Below are 24211 nucleotides of genomic sequence, written 5' to 3' on the forward strand. Positions count from 1 at the left end.
TAACCTAAATTATATGTCTAGCCCTACAAATGACCTAAGACAGATAATTCTACCTGTTACGACTCAAATCCTCTCTCTACAAAATGGAAGAAATAATATTGCACTAAGTAATCACTCCCTTTACTTCCTAGAGATGCTGCGAGAACAAGAGAGATTGATTTCTCAACCCATAAACTAATGTTGGTTACACACCCAACATCCTGTTCTTTAATTCCTTATTTCTTGTGTCCCAGGATCACAGGAAAAAAGCTTTCTGACGTAAAACACAGAAATTGCACAGAGCTACCCAAGTTCATTCTAAAATTAAGTTTCTCCTGATCCAAGCACCCTTTGTGGTTATAGATTCATAAAATGAAAAGGGCTTAGAGATGACTCAGACCAGCGATGGCGAGTGTCCAGAGTGCAACCTGCCACCCCCACGGCCAGCTCTCAGGTAGACAGCATTATTTCCTCGGGGTCTCATCCTTGGAGGCTGACCACAGCCCAGAGTCCTCCTCCACCAGCCATGTCAACGGACTGCAGCTGGCATTTGAGTGGAAGCCTACTGGCGGTCCCTGAACTGGTCCAACCCTTTTCTTTACAGGTGAACAACCAGAAGCCCACAGAGTTTCAATGAGGAATCAAGGGTTGTCTAGCTAGTAGGAGGCCACCGCTAGAATCTAGAGCTTAAGACTTCCAGCTTCATATCCACATCCTAGTATAGCAAGACTCCGTTGCTACCAAAAGAATGTTAACAGAATTAGCCAGGCGTGGCAGCAGGCACCCACCCGTCTTCCTAGGTACTTGGGAAGCTGAGGTGGGAGGATGGCTTGAGCCCAGGAGGTCAAGGCTGCAGTGAGCTCTGATCACGGCACTGCACTCCAGCGTGGGTGACAAAGCAAGTCCCTGTCTCATAAATAAATACAAAGCTAACGAGACCCAGCTGTACTAAATTACTCATTTTATTTATTTACTCAATACATATTCTTGAGTACCTACTGTGGACCTGGCATTATTCGCAGATAAATGACTGCCCCTACTTCACCCGGCTAGAAACGAATTTCATAAAACATAGGACTGTTGCACTCTGCAGGAGCTGGAGCAAAATTCAAGTATAAATAAATATATATGTATATAAGTATAATATAGAAATATAGATATTTTATAATATAGAATTATCATATAAATATATATATATATATATATATATAACTATGGCATCACTTGGTCCAAAGACTTAGAAATAGCTCCCAAAAAGAAGTTTACAAAGTTAACAGTAATAGTGAGTGATGCCACCCACCAGGAGCCGACTTGTTTGTGTATTACCTTCAGTTTCGTGTCTGGCCTTCTCCGGGCATTGTGCTATAGGAACCTTCAGTAGAACATGGCTATACAGTTTCAATGGGAAAACCATCACGGAAGGAAATTGAGCACATTGCTCCAAGTCTTACATCAAAGTTTTAGATGGAAGAAAAGACCTAATCATCCTAGCTTTTGGTTACATTTAAATGATCAATCCAAATACACTGTCTTCCCCTGGTTGTGTTACAGAGAAAACAGCACTAGGCTGTGGATGGGAAGACCGGGGTTCTGGTTTGCTGTTCCCCAGGCAGCTCGTAACACCAAATGAATCACTTCGATATTGCTGAGTCTCTCTCCTCGTTTATAAAATGCGAATGACTGTGTGCCCTGCCTGCCTGGCAAGGCTGTCATTAGGATTAATAATAATAATAACAACTCCAAGGCTATTGTGCTTTGCAACACTTGCAACACTCTTTCACAACAACCCGTTTATAATTACCCCAATTAGAGATGAGAACCCATGGCTCAGAGGAGTGTTGCAATCTGCTGGCGGGGTCCGGCCAGAAAGTGCCGATGTGGGGCAGAGTCTCCCCCTGCTCAGGGCGTTCCCTCCGTTTCCCTGTGCTGCACTGCTGGGGAGGGTTGGGGGTAGCACCTGTGCCTGCCACAGATGCCAGGCTGGGGATCGTGGGCGCACAAGGCTGCTCTCGCTCTCAAGGCAACACCCAGGAGCTTGGAAGGATCTGAGTGGCTCTTGGCAAGTTTTCTGGGTGTGGAAATGAGCACAGGACGTTTTCAGTGAGAGGTCTCTGCTGCTTTCACCAGGTCGACCTCTGCTCCCTCTGGTGGCTTTACTTCTCTATTGTGTGGGTCACTGTCTCCTGTGTGTGTCCTTCATTGTTTCCCTCTAAAAAGCACAGTACACACACACACACACACACACACACACACACACACACCCCACCACCACCTCCCTGACCCTCTGGGTGTCTGCTCCCTGAGCAGTGACTCCATTCTTGCCTGGACGCTCCTCTTCTGTGTGTACAGAAGTCCTGGTGCACACACGACCTCCTGGGGGGCAGGTGGCTGCCACAGTTGCCCATAGGGCGTCTTCTCCGTGCCCGGCTCCATCAGTGCTAGTATGACCCTGAATGCAGCAGCTTGCAAACTTCAAAACACACGTTTGTGTGTACATAAAACAAAAAGCAACACTCACCCTTACTGCTTGTGGTGTACTTTGAGACCTCCTGGCTGATTCTATTTCATGTAAGTGAAATGCTGGTTGCAGCCTAATACATTAATTATATGCCTCTCCAATGAGTAAAGGCCCACAGCTTGGGAAAGGCTATGAAGTGACATTTTCAAAGGATGATCTCACCTTTCTGCCCACCAGAGCCAAATCCCCACCATCCCGTAAGGGAGACTTGCCATATTCATACACCCCAGGCCGTTCCCCCCACTGCCCCTCCCCACCAAGCCCAGACTTCTAAAATCTCCTTTCCCCAGATGGGCCAGTGGACGATGGGGTACCCAGGACCACACCTGGGGTATAGAAACCTGCCCTTTCACATCTTTCTTAAAATCCTTCCAGGACCGGCTTCCCCCAGCCCCATCACCTCAGGGAGGAAGTCTGGGCTCTTGAGAAGGGTGATCCCTGCTGTTTCTACACCCACACTGTCCCCTTTGCATCCTGCGGGCACACAATGCTATAGCCACTCCACCGTGCATGCCACCTCCTGTCCCTCTGACTCTGTTCCTGGGGCTGTCCCTGTTCTTCCCTAGGCTGCCACCAACCCAGTGCAGCACTTAACCAGGAGAGCACCACCTCCAGGAAGCAGACGGGCTCTTCAGGCTGGCCAGGCCCCTGTCGCACATGATTCCAGGGTACCTGTGTGAGCACCTGCTCTGGCACTGCCCTTCCCAGACAAGTGTGTAGGTGGGAGGAGGGGTGGGACCCTGGGCAGGACAGAGGTGGCCACTGCTTGCTCATGGCTGCAGCGTAATGCTCAGGGAAGTGATTAACAGATAGCATCTTAGGGACAAAAGTAAAATCAAAGCCGGAAGGTCTGTCCAGCTGAGTCATCCACAGAGCAGGGCCAGCTATGAGGGAGAATCCAGGTACAGGGCAAGCTATGGGCCCCAGGGAAGTCCAGTGAGCAAAGGAGCTGAATGCAGAGCCTAGACCCTGGGTACTCAAAGTGTGGGCCACCGTCCAACACTGGCCAGAGCGTGTTGAGGATGCCCCAGCCCAGATCACAGAAGCACTGGGCCTGCAGAGGTTTCCTGAGCTGAAGAGAGCAGCTGGCCCAGTTGCCCACAGGGAGCGTTCACCCTGAGAACACACTGGGCTGTGCTGAAACTTTTTTTTCCTTTTTTTGAGACAGAGCCTCGTTCTGTCACCCAGGCTTGGAGTGCAGTGGCGCGATCTCAGCTCACTGCAGCCTCTGTCTCCCCGGTCCCAGCGATTCTCCTACCTCAACCTCTGGGTAGCTGGGATTACAGGTGCCTGCCACCACCCCCGGCTAATTTTTGTATTTTTAGAAGAGACGGGGTTTCCCCATGTTGGTCAAGCTGGTCTTGAACTCCTGACTTCAAGTGATTCCCCTATCTTGGCCTCCTAAACTGCTGGGATTACAGGCATGAGCCACTACGCCTGGCCTGCGCTGGTTTTCTCTCCACAGGTCTGTGGACTCCTGGGAGCAGGGACTGCATCTTTTGTGTCTTTGAGTTCTCAGTCCTAGTCTGCCTCATCACATCACGTACGTGCACAAAACTTCCTCTGCACTGAGCCAGAAAGACTCCCACACACCCTCCAAACTGGCTTCTAATGGGCAAAACATGTCTGGTTCTGATTCCATTTCTGTCACTTAGAATTTTTATCAATCAAGACTTGCTCGTTGTGAATATTTTAGAAAATAAAGAAGAGATTACAAAATTCATCCATATTCTCACAATCTGGGGACAATTACTACTACATTTTAATCAAACTTCTTTCTTTAAAAATCTCTATGTGGCTAGGCATGGTGGCTCACACCTGTAATCTCAGCACTTTGGGAGGCTGAGGCTGGCGTATCACAAAGTCAAGAGATCGAGACCATCCTGGCCAACATGGTGAAACCCCCTCTCTATTAAAACTACAAAAATTAGCTGAGCGTGCTGGTGTGTGCCTGTAGTCCCGGCTACTCAGGAGGCTGAGGCAGGAGAATCGCTTGAACCCAGAAGGCAGAGGTTACAGTGAGCTGAGATTGTGTCACTGCACTCCAGCCTGGGTGACAGAGCAAGACTTGGTCTCAAATTAAAAAAAGAAAAGAAAAGAAAATCTCGATGTATGCTTATTATTCCTTTTCTAAGTCATTCCCATGGCATTCATGTGACAGGTTTAAATGTATCAGTGTTAACTGTGACCCCCACAGTGTCTTTCACATGTCCCTGATCCAGAGTAAGAAACGTTCTTTTGCAGCCCCATATATATGTGTAACAGGAATCAGCTTCCTTAAACAATAGCCATCTTTACTAATTACCATGCACTTCGATATTTCTTATCTGATTATATCCCATTCTATTAAATGAAAATAAAATTTTGATTGCAATTTGTATAATGAAACTGAGCTCAACTGATCCATGTGCCATCATAACCACTCCATTGCGGAGAAATACTCTGTCTATTTTGAGACAACTTTGGCCACTTCTGATTTAACATAGTCTGTCTCAGGATACTTTTTACTGTGGTGAAATATACATAACGTAAAATTTGCCACTTTAACTTTTTTTTTTCGAGATACAGTCTCTCTGTCACCCAGGCTGGAGTACAGTGGCGTAATCTCAGCTCACTGCAACCTGGCCTCCTGGGTTGAAGCAATTCTCCTGCCTTAGCCTCTTGAGTAGCTGGGATTACAAGCATGAGCCACCATGCCCAGCTATTTTTTGTATTTTTGTATTTTTGTATTTTTTAGTAGAGACAGGGTTTCACCTTGTTGGCCAGGCTGCTCTTGAACTCCTGACCTCAGGTGATCCACCTGCCTCTGGCCTCCCAGAGTGCTGAGATGACAGGTGTGAGCCAACACGCCCGGCCCACTTTAACTATTTTTAAGTGTACACTGGCATTAAGTACATTTACGTTGTATCGCCATCATCACCATCCACCTCCAGAACTCTTTTCATCTTGCAAAACTGAAGCTCTACTCATTAAACAATAACTCTCCATTCTCCCACCTCCCAGCCCTGGAAACCACCGTACTCCTTTTTCTATGACAACTTTGTTCCGCATTCCGTGCACCTACTGTATTTAATACATATACACTTGTATCTACAACTGCATGGTATTTCCTTTCTCTTGTGACTCCTGTAGGAGCCTCATATCTGAGGAATCATACAGTGTTTGTTCTTTTGTGACTCCTTATTTAGTATCGTGACATTATTTAGTATAATGTCTTCAAGGTGCAGCAGTGTTGTCGCCTATGTCATAATTTCCTTCCTTTTTAAAGCTGAATATGACTCCACTGTAGAAATAGAACCCATTGTGTCCATCCAGTCATTGGTTGGACAGTTGGGTTACTTCCGCTTCTTGGCTATTGTGAAGAATGCAGCTGTCTATGAACATGGGTGTGCAAATATCTGTTTAAGACCCTGCTTTCATTTCTGCACTAGATGTTAGAAAGGCAGAGTGTACTACCTGAGATATTAAAAAATGAGGTATTCCAAAGTGGTGTGAAAATATCAAGACACGTGGTTTCTGCTGCAATTGCAATTTCTATTATTGAGGATTAAAAGGAGAGAGCAACTGAAGAACTAAACAGAACTATGCAAGACACTCTCTGGTGACGTGAGACATAAAAGTGATGTGAAGTTGTAAGAACAGATCAAACCAGCGAAATCTAAAAGTATGGCTATAAATACAAGTCATCACACAATACAGAGGGCGATGAAGAGAGACGTCTACTGCTTGGGTTGGGAGCAGGATACTAACAGAAAACAAATGTAAAGTTACACTCATTATCTTCTTGAATCTGTCATTTATGTTAAGTAGAAACATTTTGAGGCCAAAAAGTTTAGAAAAAAACATAAATAGGAAAAAAAATGAGAAATTATGTCGGTAAAATGATTAGTAGAGATTTCAAAAAATCTCAGAAGAGAAAGGAGAACTCAGGGATTCTTAGAAAACCATGCAGCACATCAGCTGAGCGCTTCCTACCTTCCCATTCCTTCTACAGGAAAGAACACAAAATACCTATCAGAAGGAAAAGGCACCCGGAGGAAAGTTAGGAAGGCACTCACAATGTGTGTGTGTGTGTGTGTGTGTGTGTGTGTGTGTCTGTGTGCACATGTGAATAAGACAGGAAGGACTGGCAGATCAGCCCTGCAAACACATTTCAGCAAACAAGAAAAAAGAAGGGGAGCAGAGTGAAGGAAGAGACCAAAAATTAACCCAAGAGAAAACGTAACTTGAGAAGCAGAAGTAAATTCCTCACCATTGCTTCACTCCAAAAAAATCATTTAATAAGAATAGGAAGTCAATAAAATCGTCAAAAGTGAAAACAATATATACAGTAAGAGATTAAAAGAGAGACTGCAGACATAGGCAACAAACTGGGGATCAAAACCTCACTGTTAATTAACCAACAGAAAAGCAAGGACAGAGCTAGACACTGTTGGAACCTGAACTGCCAGCAACGCAGAGAGATCAGGCACGATCCCGGAGAAAGCCAAGGAAAGAGACAGGAAAATTAAACCAGAATGACAACATAACTGATACGGATGACAAAGACAATCCACACAGGGATAGAGACAGAGAACTCACAGATGGATCCGAAGAACCATTCAGAGACACAGCACAAGAGAACTTTGCTGAAAAGGAAGAACAGCATCTTTGTATCGAAAGAACATGCCGTATTTCAGGAAATTTTGAATCAGAAAGCTCAAGTAATAGTTAAGCTACTGAATTTCAAGGATAAAGAACAAATTCTCAGCAGGGGGCAGTGGCTCACGCCTGTAATCCCAGCACTTTGGGAGGCCGAGGCAGGCGGATCTCTTGAGGCCAGGAGTTTGAGACAAGCCTGGCCAACATGGTGAAACCCTGTCGCTAGTGAAAATACGAAAAGTAGCTGGTGATGGTGGCTCATGCCTGTAATCCCAGCTACTCGGGTGGCTGGGGCAGGAGAATCGCTTGAATCTGGTAGGCAGAGGTTGTGGTGAGCCAAGATCGCACCATTGTACTACTCCCGCCTGGGTGACAGAGTGAGACTCCATCTGAAAAAAAAAAAAAAAAAAAAAAAAAAAAAAAAAAAAGCCGGGCGCGGTGGCTCAAGCCTGTAATCCCAGCACTTTGGGAGGCCGAGGCGGGTGGATCACGAGGTCGAGAGATCGAGACCATCCTGGTCAACATGGTGAAACCCCGTCTCTACTAAAAATACAAAAAAACTAGCTGGGCGTGGTGGCGCGTGCCTGTAATCGCAGCTACTTAGGAGGCTGAGGCAGGAGAATTGCCTGAGCCCAGGAGGTGGAGATTGCAGTGAGCCGAGATCGCGCCATTGCACTCCAGCCTGGGTAACAAGAGCGAAACTCTGTCTCAAAAAAAAAAAAAAAAAAAGGAATGACTTCTGAAGACACCAGGCAGAAAAACCAAAGCATCTACAAGAGCAATACATAAATCATCAAAGAATCAATCAATCTGATCTCCAACATCCTTACAGCAGCACTCAGGGCTGGAAGGCAATGGAGCAGTGCCGGGAGAGTTCTGAGAAACCTCATCCCAGGCACCACACCAGTCACGTGGGTGGGAAGAGGGGCACCAAGCAGCCATCTGCAGACACGAAAGAACTCAGGAGGGAGGGCTACAATTAAGGAACTGCCCACGAGTTAATACAGAACACTGGGATCACCAATAAATATGAACATCGCAAACCCGCACCAAGTGAAATAAGAGTAAGACTAACAAAAATGGGGAGACAAGGCAGGAAGATGAACTTAATGTCGTCTTTAAAAGCCAAGAGTCCCCAGATACTGTCAGACACGCAAACAGACTTTGAGAAACCAACAGTAGTGACCTTAACCCATCTGAATGTTTTTCGTGATTTCTTTGTTAACATTGAGGGTGGTTTTTAGGAAATCATATCTCTTGTAGCAAAGAAAGTTTTCTTTGAATTTCAGAAATGCCTTCAGTTTAACATTACTTTGTAAAATTCAAGGAAAAATACGTTTACTACTGTTTATTATGATGTTTCAAGATGATTACCTTTCTGAGTGTGGAATTGGTGTGATTAAAAACTGTTACCTTTCTACTTACTGCATTTTTTATACTTGATATTATTATACACATATCATTTTTATAAAAGCAATGTAGTGATTTCTCTATTCTCTTAAAAAAAAAAAAAAACACCAAAAACTGGAAGCCAGATATGCCAAGATGCTAATAGTGGTAAAATCTGGTGGGAATATGGAATATCAGGGGCTTTATCTTTTTTCCTTTATCATTAAAAAAGGAGTTTTAAGGAGATTCTAGTAGAGTTTATAGCTGCTCTAAAACAGTTAAAATCTCCTGACTTTGACAAATTTCAGCCTGAGGAGTTACAGGCTGGAATATCTACAGAAAATAAGAAAGGGCTGAAAAGTCCAGATTTAGAAAAACGTGGATCTAATTTTCAAAGGTGGATAAAAATGATTTTTTTAAGCCATACTCTACATACTCTATGAGTTGACGTTCATCCTGGAAAGATTCTATAATGGATTTCTAATGAGATATTTTGCAAATACACTTAAAAAAAAAGTTATGCCAATCTAAACCTGTTTTCATTTTTGATAGACTTGCTAGAAAAATCAGAGAAATGTGTAGATGCCCTTCGTCGGGACTTCACCCTGGTGCCCTTGAGAAGCATGCAGGCCAGGGAATCATGCAGATAGGGTGGGTTAATGACTGCGTAAAAAGACCGTGTTCACAGGACCATGGGTAGAGGGCTGGTGTCATCGGGAGGGGACTGGAATGGTGCCCTCTGAGACCCTCAGCTCGTTCCTGTTCAGTTTGGGTAAGAGTGGTGGTGGTGGAAGGTGGGTGTGTGGGACAGTAGGAATAAGAGCCTGGGATGCTCCAGGCCGCAGGATAGTCACTGTAGGCACGTTGTTTGACTTGTTCATTGTGATAAAGCTACACAGAGGGTGTTTGCTCCTTCGTTACAGATGGGAAGATGGCAGCCAGTTGCAGGTCAAAAAAGAGATGGAGGTGAGATCAGGGTGTCAACACAGGAAGGCAGAATGCACCCTCAGCAAGCCCCACAGGGGTGATCATGGAGACTCCTGTCCCTGTCCCAGAGTGGTGTGTGTCAGGGGCATGCATGCAGTTAAACTCACACAAGACACAGTGTGTGTACCAAGCGCCAGTGGTTGTGTCCATGGGGGGATGTTCATTTCCAGTGACCAGATGCTCACAACCCCCATCAGCACTCCTGAGAGGCCAGTGTGTTGCTGTGTTCTGACGCCTGCCTGATTGGGGGCCCCTGTAGGGCAGATGCACCTGACAGCGATAACTCAAGCACACCCTGAGAATGACTCCATGGTCTAAGAAGAATGTGTGTTCAGAGTTCTGAGGAGTCCAGGAGAGGCCAACCAGGAGGCTCATTTCTTACCGATGAGGAACACCCGAGCCGCTGGCCCACCCTATGGCAGGTTACTGGGAGAGGGTGCTAAGTAAAAATGCTGCGTAAACCACAGGACTTACAAGAGATAAAGTCCAGCCTGCTGCCACTGGACCCTCCCTGAATGTGAGTTACCCCAGCAAACCCTGTGTCTCATTTGCTGCTCTGGGTCTCTTCTTGAGCCTCTTGAACACGGTGCTATCCCTGTTGAAGTCAATAGGAGCCCAGTATGACGGCTCCTATTGGAGTGAGGGCTATTTTATTCAGGCCACAGCGAGGCCTGTTCCAGAAGGTTCTGTTGTCTAGGATGCAGTATTTCTCTCCCTAAAATAGCTCTGGCTTCCCTTTACTGTGAGCTGCTCTGACCCTTTTGTTCCAGGCATGCATTCGCTCTCTGCAGAGGTTACTGTCAAGTTACTTAGGTTTTGCTTCCTAAATTCTAATCCCACTGTAGTGCCTCCTTTAGACTCCTAGGGCCAATCCCAGGGGCTGTGGGCTTCCTCTCATTTAGCTCTTCAAGAGCAGCTTATATCTAAACAACATTCCATGTATTACAAGAAGGTCGCAGGGTTCAGTACCGTGGTTGCCCAAGATTGCACAGCTCGTAAGTGTCAGATCCAGAATCTGAATCCAAGTTAATGTGACCTTAAACTGTTCTTTCCTCTAGATGATGCTGCATAGACAACAGAGCCAAAAGCGTGGAAGACATACCGAGTAATAGAGTTGAATTTTAGACACTACTAAGATAAATTAGAACACCGTGCTCAGTCTATCAGGATGTGCTTTATCAAGGACAAAACGTGAGTTCTTAGGCTTAAGTTCACAAAACACGCTGTGCAAGTATGGAGCACTGCAGGTCACAGGAAAACCTTTTATTTGTTTTCAGTAAATGCCATTTTGAATCAAGACAATGACTGTGCCCCACACTGTCACCCCGACCACTGTGTGTGTGTTCAGGCAGCCAGGATGACGGAGGGACTGGCTCTTGATAGTGTCTGAGGAATCTTGGAAGACCGGGGACGTATAGCCTGGAGAATAGGAGAATTCACTGAAGAGCTGTCAGCAAGAGGAGGGATTGGTATCAGGACCCTCAGAGGAAGAGACCCGCTTCCACCTGTTCTAACAACCTCCTGGAGAAACAGCCACAGGTGGTCAGGAGCTCAGGCTTCAAAGACAGACAGACCTGGGCTTAACTGTCCCCTTCACCTCCTAACCTCTGTACATAAGGGGGCTGCGTGCGAAAGACGATGATGCAGCAGCTCCCTCTGAATTCCCAAAGCATTTGATGAGAGGTGCCCTGCAGGGGCTCAGCAAACGCGAGGCAAAGTTGCTGCTAGACGATCAGCTGCTGTGAGGTTATGGTCTCTCTTCTGCAGAGCTTCCCAGGAAGCAGTACCTATTTCCAGAGGAGTCTGCCAAAGTTAACGCTCTCCATTTCCACTGAAGCTAATCTAGGAAGATCGCACAAATGGAAACACCACATACAACCTTTTGCCTTATTAATGAAACCATGTTGACTTAAGTGCTTGATGGCCAAATGGATTTTTGTCTCATAAATATTTTCTAATAGATTATTACTAAAATCCTGGGGTTCAATCAGAAGACAACCATCTACGTTTTTTCTGCATTTCTTTTGGGAGCATGATTTGATGTGTGCGTGACCAAATCTCCACCCTGGTTCTACCAAGCTCCCCGGGTGTTACTGGGGATGTTGATTCAACCTATTTTACGGTTTCCAGTTTTAACGGTCAATCGTGTAAAATGGGACCCAAGTATCTGTCTTTTCTACCTGAAAAACTCATGATCGGTTTGTGGTAACTAAGGCATTTAGTCTTCACAGAATGATGCTGAGAAGAAAAAAACTGTCAACAGTCATGGATATTAATGAATGAACTAGCCCGTTTGCATTCTGAAATACGGAGACGGAGACACCGTGATCGGCTGCTCCACGGAGGGCCCTGAGCTTCCTTTCTGAGGTGTTTTTGTTGTTGCTGCTGTTTCTTTGTTTTTAACATTGTTTGGTTTCGTACTTTATAATGTGTATTTTGAATTAAAAATGAATTGTAGATTGGCTATGTCAGAGGGACTGGGGGTCTTTGGGCTTTCTTTGTTTTTCGTACTTGCAGACTCAACTTTGAAATGGCTGCTTACATTTCCTTCAGAGATAATGAGCTCCTGTGACAGAGACTTTGGACGTGTCTTTAACACACTTGACTTAATGACATCCCTTCTCTGGAGGATATAAAATGTTCCCCAGAGATAGAATGTCACCACTAGGGAATAATCTAATGTCCTAAAAGGGCTAATTATTTCCCCTTAAGCACTGCAACAAACCCATGACTATAAAGACAAGCCTATGAGCTCTTTAAAAGATGAAAATGGCAGTACCAGAAGGGAAATGGTCCTACTCTTTGGGGGAATAAATGACATTCAGAGTTAGAAACCTTTGACAATTAAATATTTTTTAGAAAAATTTTGTATTATACTTTAAGTTCTGGGTCACATGTGCAGAACATGCACGTTTGTTACATGGGTACACAGTGCCACAGTGGTTTGCTGCACCCATCAACCCATCATCTAGGTTTTAAGCCCCACATGCATTAGGTATTTCTTCTAATGCTATCCTTCCACTTGCCCCCCACCCACCGACAGGTCCCGGTGTGTGACATTCCCCTCCCTGTGTCCATGTGTTCTCATTATTCAACTCCCACTTATGAGTGAGAAGATGCGGTGTTTGATTTTCTGTTCCTGTGTTAGTTTGCTGAGAATGATGGCTTCCAGCTTCATCCATAACCCTGTAAAAGACATGAGTTCATTCTTTTTTATGGCTGCACAGTATTCCAAGGTGTATATGTGCTACATTTTCTTTATCCAATCTATCATTAATGGGCATTTGCGTTGGTTCCAAGTCTTTTCTATCATAAATAGTGCTGCAGTGAACAACCATGTGCATGTGTCTTTATAGTAGAATGATTTATGATCGTTTGGGTATATACCCAGTAATGGGACTGCTGGGTCAAACGGTATTTCTGGTTCTAGATCTTTGAGGAATCACCACACTGTCTTCCACAATGGTTAAACTAACTTACACTCCCACAAACAGTGTAAAAGTGTTCCTATTTCTCCACATCCTCTCCAGCGTATGTTGTTTTCTGACTTTTTAATGATCACCATTCTAACTGGAGTGAAATGGTATCTCATCGTGGTTTTGATTTGTATTTCTCTAATGACCAGTGATGAGCAGCTTCTTTCATGTTTGCTGGCTGCATAAATGTCTTCTTTTGAGAAGTGTTTATTCATATCCACTTTTTGATGGGGTTGTTTTTTTCTTGTAAACTGTTTAAGTTCCTTGTAGATTCTGGATATTAGGCCTTTGTCAGATGGATAGTTTGCAAAATGTTTCTCTCATTCTGTAGGTTGCCTGTTCACTCTGACGATAGTTTCTTTTGCTGTTCAGAGCTCTTTAGTTCAATTTGATCCCATTTGTTAATTTTGGCTTTTGTTGCAATTGCATTTGGTGTTTCAGTCTTGAAGTCTTTGCCCATGCCTATGTCCTGAACAGTATTGCCAAGGTTTTCTTCTAGGGTTTTTAGGGTTTTAAGTCTTAAGTTTAAGTCTTTAATTCATCTTGACTTAATTTTTGTATAAAATGTAAGGAAGGGGTCCAGTTTCACTTCCCCGCATGTGGCTAGCCAGTTTTCCCAGCACCATTTCTTAAATAGGGAATCTTTTCCCCATTGCTTGTTTTTGTCAGGTTTGTCAAAGATCACATGGTTTTAGATGTGTGGTGTTATTTCTGAGGCCTCTGTCCTGTTCCATTGGTCTATATGTCTGTTTTGGTACGAGAAGCATGCTCTTTTGGCTACTGTAGCCTTGTAGTATAGTTTGAAGTCAGGTGGCATGATCTTTGTTCTTTTTGTTTAGGACTGTCTTGACTATACGGGCTGTTTTTGGTTCCCCGTGAAATTTAAAGTAGTTTTTTCTAATTCCGTGAAGAAAGTCAATGGTAGCTTGATGGGAATAGCATTGAATCTATAAATTAAATTACTTTGAGCAGTATGGCTATTTTCACAATAAGAATTCTTCCTATTCATGAGCATGGAATATTTTTCCATCTGTTTGTGTCCTTTCTTATTTCCTTGAGCAGTGGTTTGTAGTTCTCCTTGAAGAGCTCCTTCATGCCCCTTGTAAGTTGTATTCCTAGGTATTTTATTCCCTTGGTAGCAATTGTGAATGGGAGTTCACTCATGATTTGGCTCTCTGTTTGTCTATTATTGGTGTATAGGGATGCTTGTGATTTTTACACATTGATTTTGTATCCTGAGACTTTGCTGAATTTGCCTATCAGCTTAAAGAGTTTTGGGGCTGAAAAAATGGGGCTTTATAAATATACAATCATGTCATCTGCAAACAGAGACAATTTGACTTTCTCTTCTCCTATTTGAATACCCTTTATTTCTTTCTTTGCCTGATTACACTGGCCAGGACTTCCAATACTACGCCAAATAGGAGTGGTGACAGAGGGCATCCTTGTCTTGCACTGGTTTTCAAAGGGAACGCTTCCATCTTTTGCCCATTCAGTATGATATTGGCTGTGGGTTTGTCATAAACAGCTCTTATTATCTTGAGATATGTTCCATCAATACCTAGTTTATCGAGAGTTTTTAGCGTTAAGAGCTGTTGGATTTTACTGAAGGCCTTTTCTGCATCTAATGAGATAATCATGTGGTTTTTGTCATTGGTTCTGTTTATGTGATGGATTACATTTATTGTTGTGTGTATGCTGAACCGGCCTTGCATACCAGGGATGAAGCTGACTTGATCACGATGAATAAGCTTTTTGATGTGCTGCTGGATTCAGTGTGCCAGTATTTTATTGAGGATTTTCGCATCGATGTTCATCAGGGATATTGGCCTGAAATTTTGTTGTTGTTGTTGTGTCTCTGCCAGGTTTTGGTATCAGGATGATGCTGGCCTCATACAATGAGTTAGGGACGAGTCCCTCTTTTTCTATTATTGGGATAGTTTCAGAAGGAATGGTACCAGCTCCGCTTTGTACCTCTGGTAGCATTCGGCTGTGAATCCATCTGATCCTGGTTGGATTTTTTTGCTTGGTAGGTTATTAATTACTGCCTCAATTTCAGAACTTGTTACTGGTCTATTCAGGGATTCAACTTCTTTCTGGTTTAGTCTTGAGAGGGTGTATGTGTCAGGAATTATTTTGTCTAGATTTTTTTTTCATTTCATTGTTTACTCAGTCATCATTCAGGAGCCAGTTGTTCAGTTTCCATGTAGTCGTGCGGTTTTGAGTGAGTTTCTTCATCCTGAGTTCTAATTTGATTGCACTGTGGTCTGAGAGACTGTTCCATTTCCATTTTGAATTTGCTGAGGAGTGTTTTACTTCCAATTATGTGGTCAATTTTAGAATAAATACAATGTAGTGCTGAGAATAATGTGTAGTCTGTTGACTGACAATGAAACATTTTTCATTAACAAATCTGAGTAAGCAATTTGACTTCCTTCTATTGACTATCTCATTTAGTGAACGATTTAGAAAAGCCTCAGGTCTTAGAGGGAAATGCAGAGAGATGAAGAAGGTTGAGTTCAGTAAACTCCTGTTTGGGGGAATGGGTCAGGTAGAAGGTCGTTTTGTGATTAAAATCTGACCCAACCTTTAGATGACAGCCTAGATGTCACTCTCTCCAGAAGTTCTTTCAAGACATTTGCACGCTCCTCCCCACCCAAAGACTCCGTTAATACCTGCCACCAGCCTTTGGATCTACTGTACGTGGGTGACACCATTTCTCAAGGGCAGGATCCAAGTGTGTCTTGTTGGCCATGGAATACTGAGTACCTAGCTAGGCGCCTGGTACAGGAGAGCATCACACATTTGTTGGATAAATGAGTTTTTAAATGACATTCATCAAAATGAAATTGCCAAGAGTCAGGAGGCAGCTAGATGATCCATGAATTAACACTGCAGAGTAACTTCTGTTGGGGGCAGAGCACCCAGAGAAGAAGAGCTGAAGAGGTTTATGCAAAGTTGCAGGGGCTGGGATTCAGGTCCACTTCAAGTTTCTGGTTCTGACACTCCAGTTCTTTAAATCAGGCATTTCTGTTAAAGTGGAATTACAGTTAAGCAAGGGGCAGGGGGCTTCATACCAAATAGTAGGCACGCTTAACAACTTTGGGCTCCCCTGATTTCTGATTTCTAGCAAAGTGGCTCTGTCAGCACACATTAGCAATATACCCTCCTTGTAAAAAAAAAAAATGATTAAGTACCATTTCAGTAAGGTCGAACCACAGGGCCTGGGAAAGGGATGACATGCACAGGGACACATTCCCCTGTAAATAGACAGCTCAGGTCCAGGGTGGGAGGAACAAAACGCAGCCACCAGCAGCTAGAAAGTGTCAGAGTGGCCTGTAATCCCAGCACTTTGGGAGGCCGAGGCGGGTGGATCACGAGGTCAAGAGATCGAGACCATCCTGGTCAACACGGTGAAACCCCGTCTCTACTAAAAATACAAAAAATTAGCTGGGCATGGTGGCGCGTGCCTGTAATCCCAGCTAGTCAGGAGGCTGAGGCAGGAGAATTGCCTGAACCCAGGAGGCGGAGGTTGCGGTGAGCCGAGATCGCGTCATTGCTCTCCAGCCTGGGTAACAAGAGCAAAACTCTCTGTCTCGCGAGGCTCCCTTGCCCCCCTCGCAGGCCCTGCAGTGGGGGTCTGGGTCACTTCTTCAGTGCCCCCCTGCTCAAACTCGAGGGAAGCGTACAGACGGCAGGCTGTGGGGCTCTGTCCCCACGGCAGTGTCTAGGGGCGAACGTTTACAGCTCTGCACCCCAGTGTGTGACGAGGGGCTTTCTTAGTTTGCCGTGTGTAGGCAGCTTGTGTTAACCAGCTCAGTTAGACCCTCCACCTTGTGGCAAAAACAGAGGGCTTTCTGCATCCCGGGAATCCTGCCTCGGTGTACCGGAAGAATGGGATCACACCTGGGCTTGGGGCATGAAAGCCGCTCTCTGCCAATGGGGGAGCCAAAGGGACATGGTGGCCCCGGCTCTTCTCCGACGGCCCCGGACACGCCCGGCGTCATCCCACCAGGGGATGGCCTGCCAGCCTGGCGTCTGTCGGTGTGCTCCCGTGACAGCCTCTCGGCGTCCAGCCTCTTGTGTCTTCGTTTGCTGATGTGTTCTTCTTGATGTCTGGCCACCCGTGTGTCTGCCCGCCTGGGTCTCCCAGCATGGGGGGCGTGGTGGGCCAGGGTGGTCTTGGAAAATGCAACATTTGGGGATGCAGGAAGAGTGCCTGTCCTCACCTAGGTCTGTGGGGGTGGAGCCCAAGCCACGGATCCCCTTTCTCTACCCAGCACTTCCCTGCCCCGCTCCCGTATCTTTTCCCCCCTCCAAGAGGTACATCTAACTGCCATTAGATTACGGACGATGACCGGTCTTGCTGCTTCCTGCTGACGAGGGGTGTTGTTTTGGAACGAACAGCAGTCAGAGTCCTCTCAGAGCTCTATCTAAGGGTTCCCAGCAAAGGAGAGCTATCATCTGAGTCTCTGGTTGCCTGACCATTTGGAGTTTGATGGCCTCTAGGCTTGAGAGAAAAAAACAAGTTTTATAAGGTTATGTACGCATGAGTTAAACAGCTGTATTATCCAAGGAAAGAATTTAGTGCCAACGATTACAGGGATAAGAAGTGAAATATACTAGCAAAAACATTGTACCCCAAGCTGTTTCACCCTGGAGAAAGAAATTAAACCTTGTATGGGAGCAGATAACTCTTCTTGCCGTATCTTTAGAGGTTAACAGGTGCACCCCAGGAATGCCTGTATCTCCTCTCCCTTTCCCAGGCATCCTGTCTCAATCGTAAAAGACCACGGTGGCCACTGTCAGGAGGTCCTCTAATGTACTTTCTGTTCCCAGGGCCTGTTTCTGCAACTTCTTCTTGATATCAGGGGCACCCTGAGTAATACATTTATCCTTTTTTTTTTTTTTTTTTTTTTTTTTTTTTTTTTTTTGACAGGGTGTTTCACTTGTTGCCCAGGTTGGAGTGCAATGGCATGATCTCGGCTCTCTGCAAACGTCTGCCTCCCGGGTTCAAGCAATTCTCTTGCCTCGGGCTCATGAGTAGCAGAGATTCTAGGCACCTGCCAGCGAATTTTGTTTGTATTTTTAGTAGAGACAGGGCTTCACCACGTTGGCCAGGCTGGTCTTGAACTCCTGACCTCAGGTGATCCTCCCACCTTGGACTAACAAAGGGCTGGGATTACAGGCATGAGTCACCGAGCCCAGCCAAATTCATCCTTTAGGATTAGCCGAGTCTCGGCTGAATCAGGAGGTAGAGATGTGCTTTACCAGGGCCTCTCTTAGCCTTTCCAGGAAGATAGTGGGATTTTCATCAAATCCCTGGTCAATCATGGACAACTTAGTATCACTGAGAGGCGTGGTTCTACTCCTGTGTAAGCCTTCCATTAGGCACACCAGAAAGTGTGTCCTCTTCCATTTCATCGCTGGGATCCCATTTAGGGTTGCCCCGCTCCCGAATCGCTTACAGTCCAGACTGAAGACAGTCCTCTGCAAAGTCAATCATTTTAGAGTCAAGCCTGCAACCCCTCCATGTATGGAAAGCAAAATATTACAGCAGGGCACAGCGGCGCATGCTTGTAATCCCAGCAGTCTGGGAGGCTAAGACGGGTAGATCATTTGAGGCCAGGAGTTCAAGACCAGCCTGCCCAACATGATGAAACCCCTCTACTAAAACACAAACAAAAGAAATGAGCTGGGCTTGGCGGTGCATACCTATAATACCAGCTACTAAGCCTGCTGAAGCAGGAGAATCGCTTGAATCCGGGAGACGGTTTACAGTGAGCCGAGATCACACCACTGCACTCCAGCCTGGGCGACAGAGTGAGACTCCATCTAAATAAATAAATAAATAAATATAGCATTGGCACCCGTGGTTTCCACTGTGCCTAAGTCGTAAGAGTACTAGCTAAAAATGCAGACTCCAGACGTCGTCCCCAGAATTACAAGCGCACCTAGGAATTCCACTGCACGTGGCATGCAAACCACATTTTGATCACTGGGGGTGGCATTTATTCCACCTCATCACCTGACAGGCACAGTCTCTCCTCTTTGGAAACAATAGCTTTTCCTTGGGGCATCTCAAGCACTGCTGTCACGGAAGAGAAGGAGTACGAAATTGTTATTGCTTTCTGTGGGGGAAAAAAAAAATTGAAAACGAATCTCGTTTTGCTTTGGGGTGAAATGAAGCGTAGTAATTGGACCTTTTGTTTTCTTTGTCTTGATTGGCCATTTTTGTAAGAAAGTGAATACCAAGCAAAATACGAATGGATATAGAAAATTCCGCCTAACTGAGCAGTGTCTTTAAATGTAAATACTGCATTAGAAACAGCGAACCTCCAGATCACACGCCATGCCTGCTCTGCATAGGGGGCTGATATGCATGCAGCTGTGGCCAAAACCCCAGGAGTGCTGCCTCCTGGGAAAACAGGTCCACATGCCGCACAGCTCAGCGCGGAGCAAACCTTGACTTAACAGATCTCTGCTTTTAAATTCTGTTTTTTAAACAACTTCATTGAGATATAATGCACATGCCACACAATGGACCAACTTAAAGTGAATAGTGGTTCGGGGCATATCACATAGTTAACTTTTAAAAACTATGGTAAAATATGTATAATATGGAATTTGCTATCTCCAACACTTTAGCGTGTTCAGTGAGTGGCATGACACACATTGACACTGTTGTATAATCATCACCACTATTTCCAAACTGTTTTCATCACCCCCAGATGGAAATTCTGCACCCATGAAGCACTAACTCTCCCTGCCTCCAGCCCCTGGCAACCACGATTCTACTGTCTCTCTCTGTGGATCTGCCTATTCTAGGCATCTCACGTAAGTGCAATTCCACAGTATTTGTCCTTTGCGTCTATACCGTTTCACGAAGCACCTGCTGGGCTTTTGCAGGGCTCAGGAGGCAAGTTTTGTGCTAAGCACAGCCCTTTCATTCTTGGGGCTTACCTACTGTTTAGGAAGAATTTATGTGAACTATTTTGGTGCCTAATGCTTCCAATTAAGAGAATGTTTACAAGCACTGGCCTTCCCCGTTTCTTGAGCTAGTTTCAGCTTCAGTGGGGTTTGTCTTCCCTAAGGGAAAGGAGAGTGATTATGGAGGAAGCCATGGGCAGAGCCTAGACTCCCCCTCCTTAGCCAGGAAGGCCACGTCTCCAGAGCTTTTTTATCTGTAAAGTGAAATTAAGTAGAAAATTAAGACTGCACAATTAGGAAACCGGGTTTGAAATGTGTATGTAAACATTCCTCAGCAACAAGTCCACCACCTTTTAACTAATAGATACGAAAGTGCTTTGAAATGCATTTGCTGCTGCCTCTAGTATGCGTGCTTATTATCCAAGCGCCACAAGGTGCCTACTCTCTTCCACGCATAGACGGTGATTCCTGCAGCAGTGAATATGGGTGTGCTGCACCCAGCTGCAGAAATCACGCTCATAACCATGACCACACACACAGCTGGCTTTGGGGGCTGATATTCCCAACCCAGGAAAACAGGTTGGCGCCTGCTATTTGGGATTAGAGGAAGCGTGTACACAAATGATATCCGTAGTTAACACAGCTGCAGAACGTGGTGTCCTTGTTGGCTGCAAGAGGCGTGGTCACGTCGGCTTTTCCTTCTTTCCCTACCCTTGGGTTCCTTTGGGTTCTGTGACCCTGGGGCTTCCCTCGGGGTGCGTGAAGAGCATGAAGCCCTGCTTCAGCTACTCTCTTCCGTGAATTGTGCCTAGGGATTACAGCTAGTTTGGTCTCTGCCCCAAAGACATGCTTGACTTCAAGCTGAGTATAGACAGCATTTGCGCTGAGGTTTCAATCACCTAATGATTCTAATCTTATTTAAATTTTACGTAACTAAGCTAATTCCTTGTAATTACGTACACTAAAAAATCAGGGTGCTTCTGAAGCATTTGGGGATGTAGGACTGAATAACAATAACTTAAGGGAAATACAGTGACATTCTCCAGGTGAGAGTTTAGGGAAATGGATTAATCGGCATTTTCTAGAGAAACAGAATCGAGAGAGAGAGAGAGAGAGCCAGATTTAGGAGATTGACTTTTAGGAATTGGTCCATGTGGTTATTACGGAGGCTGGGGAGTCCAGAGTCTTCACAGTAGGTCAGCAGGCTGGAGACCCAGTGGGGAGCTGGTGTTGCAGTTCAAGTTTGAAGACTGACCGCTGCGGAATTCTCTCTTCCTGAGACCTATTCACATCATCAAATCTGCTTTACTTAAAGTCCACCGATTTAAATGTTAATCTCATCCAAAAATACCCTCACAGAAACATCGAGAATAATGTCTGAACACATACCTTGGCACAGTGGCCCAACAAGAGGACACATAAAATTAACCCTCTCAAGCCCACTCCCTGTCAGCTTGGCACTCAGCCACATCTCCTTAAACCCCATTTAACCTCCGAATAGAGACAAGAACAAGGTCATGCTTCAGCCTCACGTGAGCGAGCTCTCCCGCATACACCCAGAAATGCACCACTTCTGTTTCAGAAGAGGATGCAAGGTGCTGGGGGATGTGTACTCTCTTCCTTGATAGCCTGCAACATAAACACTACGATGAAAAGCGAATACTTCAATACTATAGAATCAGCTCTATTGACGATATTATACTATGTGTTAAGGGGGTAAGAGAGGGACAAAAACAAAGAATTTGCTTAAATTATATACGCAAACATATTTATAACAAAATAGGGAGGAAATACTCATGACAGTGGCAGTCCTCGTTTCTGTGTTGGTCACATGGTGTCGCTGGTATTTATCGTTACTTTCTTCCACCGCCCATTCTCTGTTCCCATTTCCCTCAGCAAGCTCCTCAGATGGGCATGGTTTTTGACCTGGAAGAGTGACCTAAACTGTCATTCCTAAATGGTTTGACTCATTCAGACCAGAAAGTTGTGGAAACAGAAGGCACATTTCTTGCTAATAGGCTTCCAAGAGTGATTGGTGCCTTTCCCATTTCCACCCCTTGATTCCTGGGAGACATCGCACCATGTAGAGGACACTGACTCAAAGCACATGCAGCCATATGGGGAACCTTGCTCCAGCCATGCGAGGTATTGCCACTTAGCTGGTGCTGTAACCGAGTCTTCAAAAGGTCATCCCACTGTTGTCTCAAGCCGATTGCTTTAGGATGGTGGGGGACATGGTCAGACCGGTGAATTCCATGAGCAGGGCCCACTGCTGCACTTCATTTGCTGTGAAGAGAGTTCCTCGATCAGAATTCTGTGTGGAATACTATGACGCTGAGTGGATAAGCCATTCATTCCGTGAGTCCACGGATGGTAGTTTTGGTACAAGCATTGCCTGCAGAAAAGACAAATCCATACCCAGAATAAGAGTTTATCCCAGTAAGAACAAAAGAGTGCCCCTTCCATGACGGAAGGGGTCCAACGTAATCAGTCTGCCCCCAGGTAGCTGGCTGATCACCCTAGGGAAGGCAACTCAATATTAGTCTCTGCCCCTGGCAGATGGGGCACTCAGTGGTGGCTGTAGCCAGGTGAGTCTTGGTGAGTGGAAGTCCATGTTCTTAAGCCCATGCCTAAGCTCCATCCCTGCTGCCATGGCCACTTTGTTTGTAAGCCCTTTGGGTGACAACGTAAGTAGCTGGGGAAAGGCTGGCTGGTATCCACAGAATGGGTCGTTCTGACCAACTGATGGTTAAAATCCTCTACTGAGGTCATCACTTGGTGAGCATTCACAGGGGGCACGTATATCTTCAAATTTTTTTGCCCACTCAGAGAGGTCTATCCATATGCCTGTTCCACAGACTTTCTTGTCACCAATTTTCCAATCACGTTCCTTCCAAGTCCTTGACGAGATCCATTGGCCACGGTCCAGGAAATGGTATATAATTACACATCTGGCCATTTCTCCTTCCAAACAAAGTGAACAACCAGGTACCATACTCAGCGTTAACCATCACAGGATATTCAAGACACGGGAACTTCACATTACTGAAGCATCTGCCACAGGACTGAATTCTGCATCACATCAGCACATCACCCCTAGCTGTGTGAGGGTCTTATACCTTTAACAGTTTGGTAGGTAATTATCAAGGCCCATTTCATGGTAGATCTAGAACACTGGATTCCACCCCAGAAGAAATCGTATTACTATTACATGTAATGGTGAGACTTCAGACCAACAGAATGGCCATCAGCTGTATCTAAAACTACATATAAAGAAAAGTGAAAGTCCTAGCACGGTTACTCATGCCTGTAATCCAAGCACTTTGGGAGGCTGAGGTGGGCAGATCACTTAAGGTCACGAGTTTGAGACCGTCTCTACTGAAAATACAAAAATTAGCTGGGCGTGATTGCACGTGCCTGTAATCCCAGGTACTTGGGAGGCTGAGGCATGACAATCGCTTGAACCTGGGAGGCAGAGGTTGCAGTGAGCCAAGATCACTCACTACTGCACTCCAGCCTGGGTGACAGAGCAAGACTCTGTCTCAAAAAAAAAAAAAGAAAGACAGAGAAGTGAAATAGTGAAAATACCCTAAAGTAATGCAACCACAGTGGGAAAGTATTTTTGCTGGCCAACAGACATCATGAATGTGGTAATCACACTATGATTAAATATACATATAAAGAGGAAGTTCTGCTGAATTTTTTTAGTTTTGAAAACCCCGGCATGGAAATATGACAGGAACTGGAAAACCAAGGTATTTATTACATAATGTTGCTTGCACCTGCTTCTTAGAAAACTCGTGTTTGTCTGATAACCTTTTAGGCATAAGCTGAATGGAGGGTATTCAAACTTCCACAAATAAAAAAGTCATTGTAACAGGAAATCAGCATGAGCCACTTCCAGTCATAAAATTTAGAAACAAAGGCCTAAAACTATCAGTGAAGAATTTGACATTTTTACTTATAATTCATAATTTATATCTCACTTACTTGCGAAAAGCGTTTGGTATGATGTAAAACATTAAAAGGCATAGGGAAAGACAGTCAGCCATTAAAATTGAGATGACCATATGCAAGGGGGAGGGGGAGATAATTCATTGGTTCCAGGGACCTTGGATCTATAGGAAATTTTACTTACAGTTCTAATCTAAGGACCTGAGTTATTAAATATTTTCCCAGGCCTCTGACATATCTGTTCATCCTCTTTTTCAGCTCTGTATTAGCCCTCCTGGAACTTCACATCCACACCCATGAAATTATCAACCAGCCATAAACTGCCACCTTCCAAACC

The sequence above is a fragment of the Saimiri boliviensis genome, chromosome 16, assembly GCF_048565385.1.
Source record: "Saimiri boliviensis isolate mSaiBol1 chromosome 16, mSaiBol1.pri, whole genome shotgun sequence".
NCBI lineage: Eukaryota > Metazoa > Chordata > Mammalia > Primates > Cebidae > Saimiri > Saimiri boliviensis.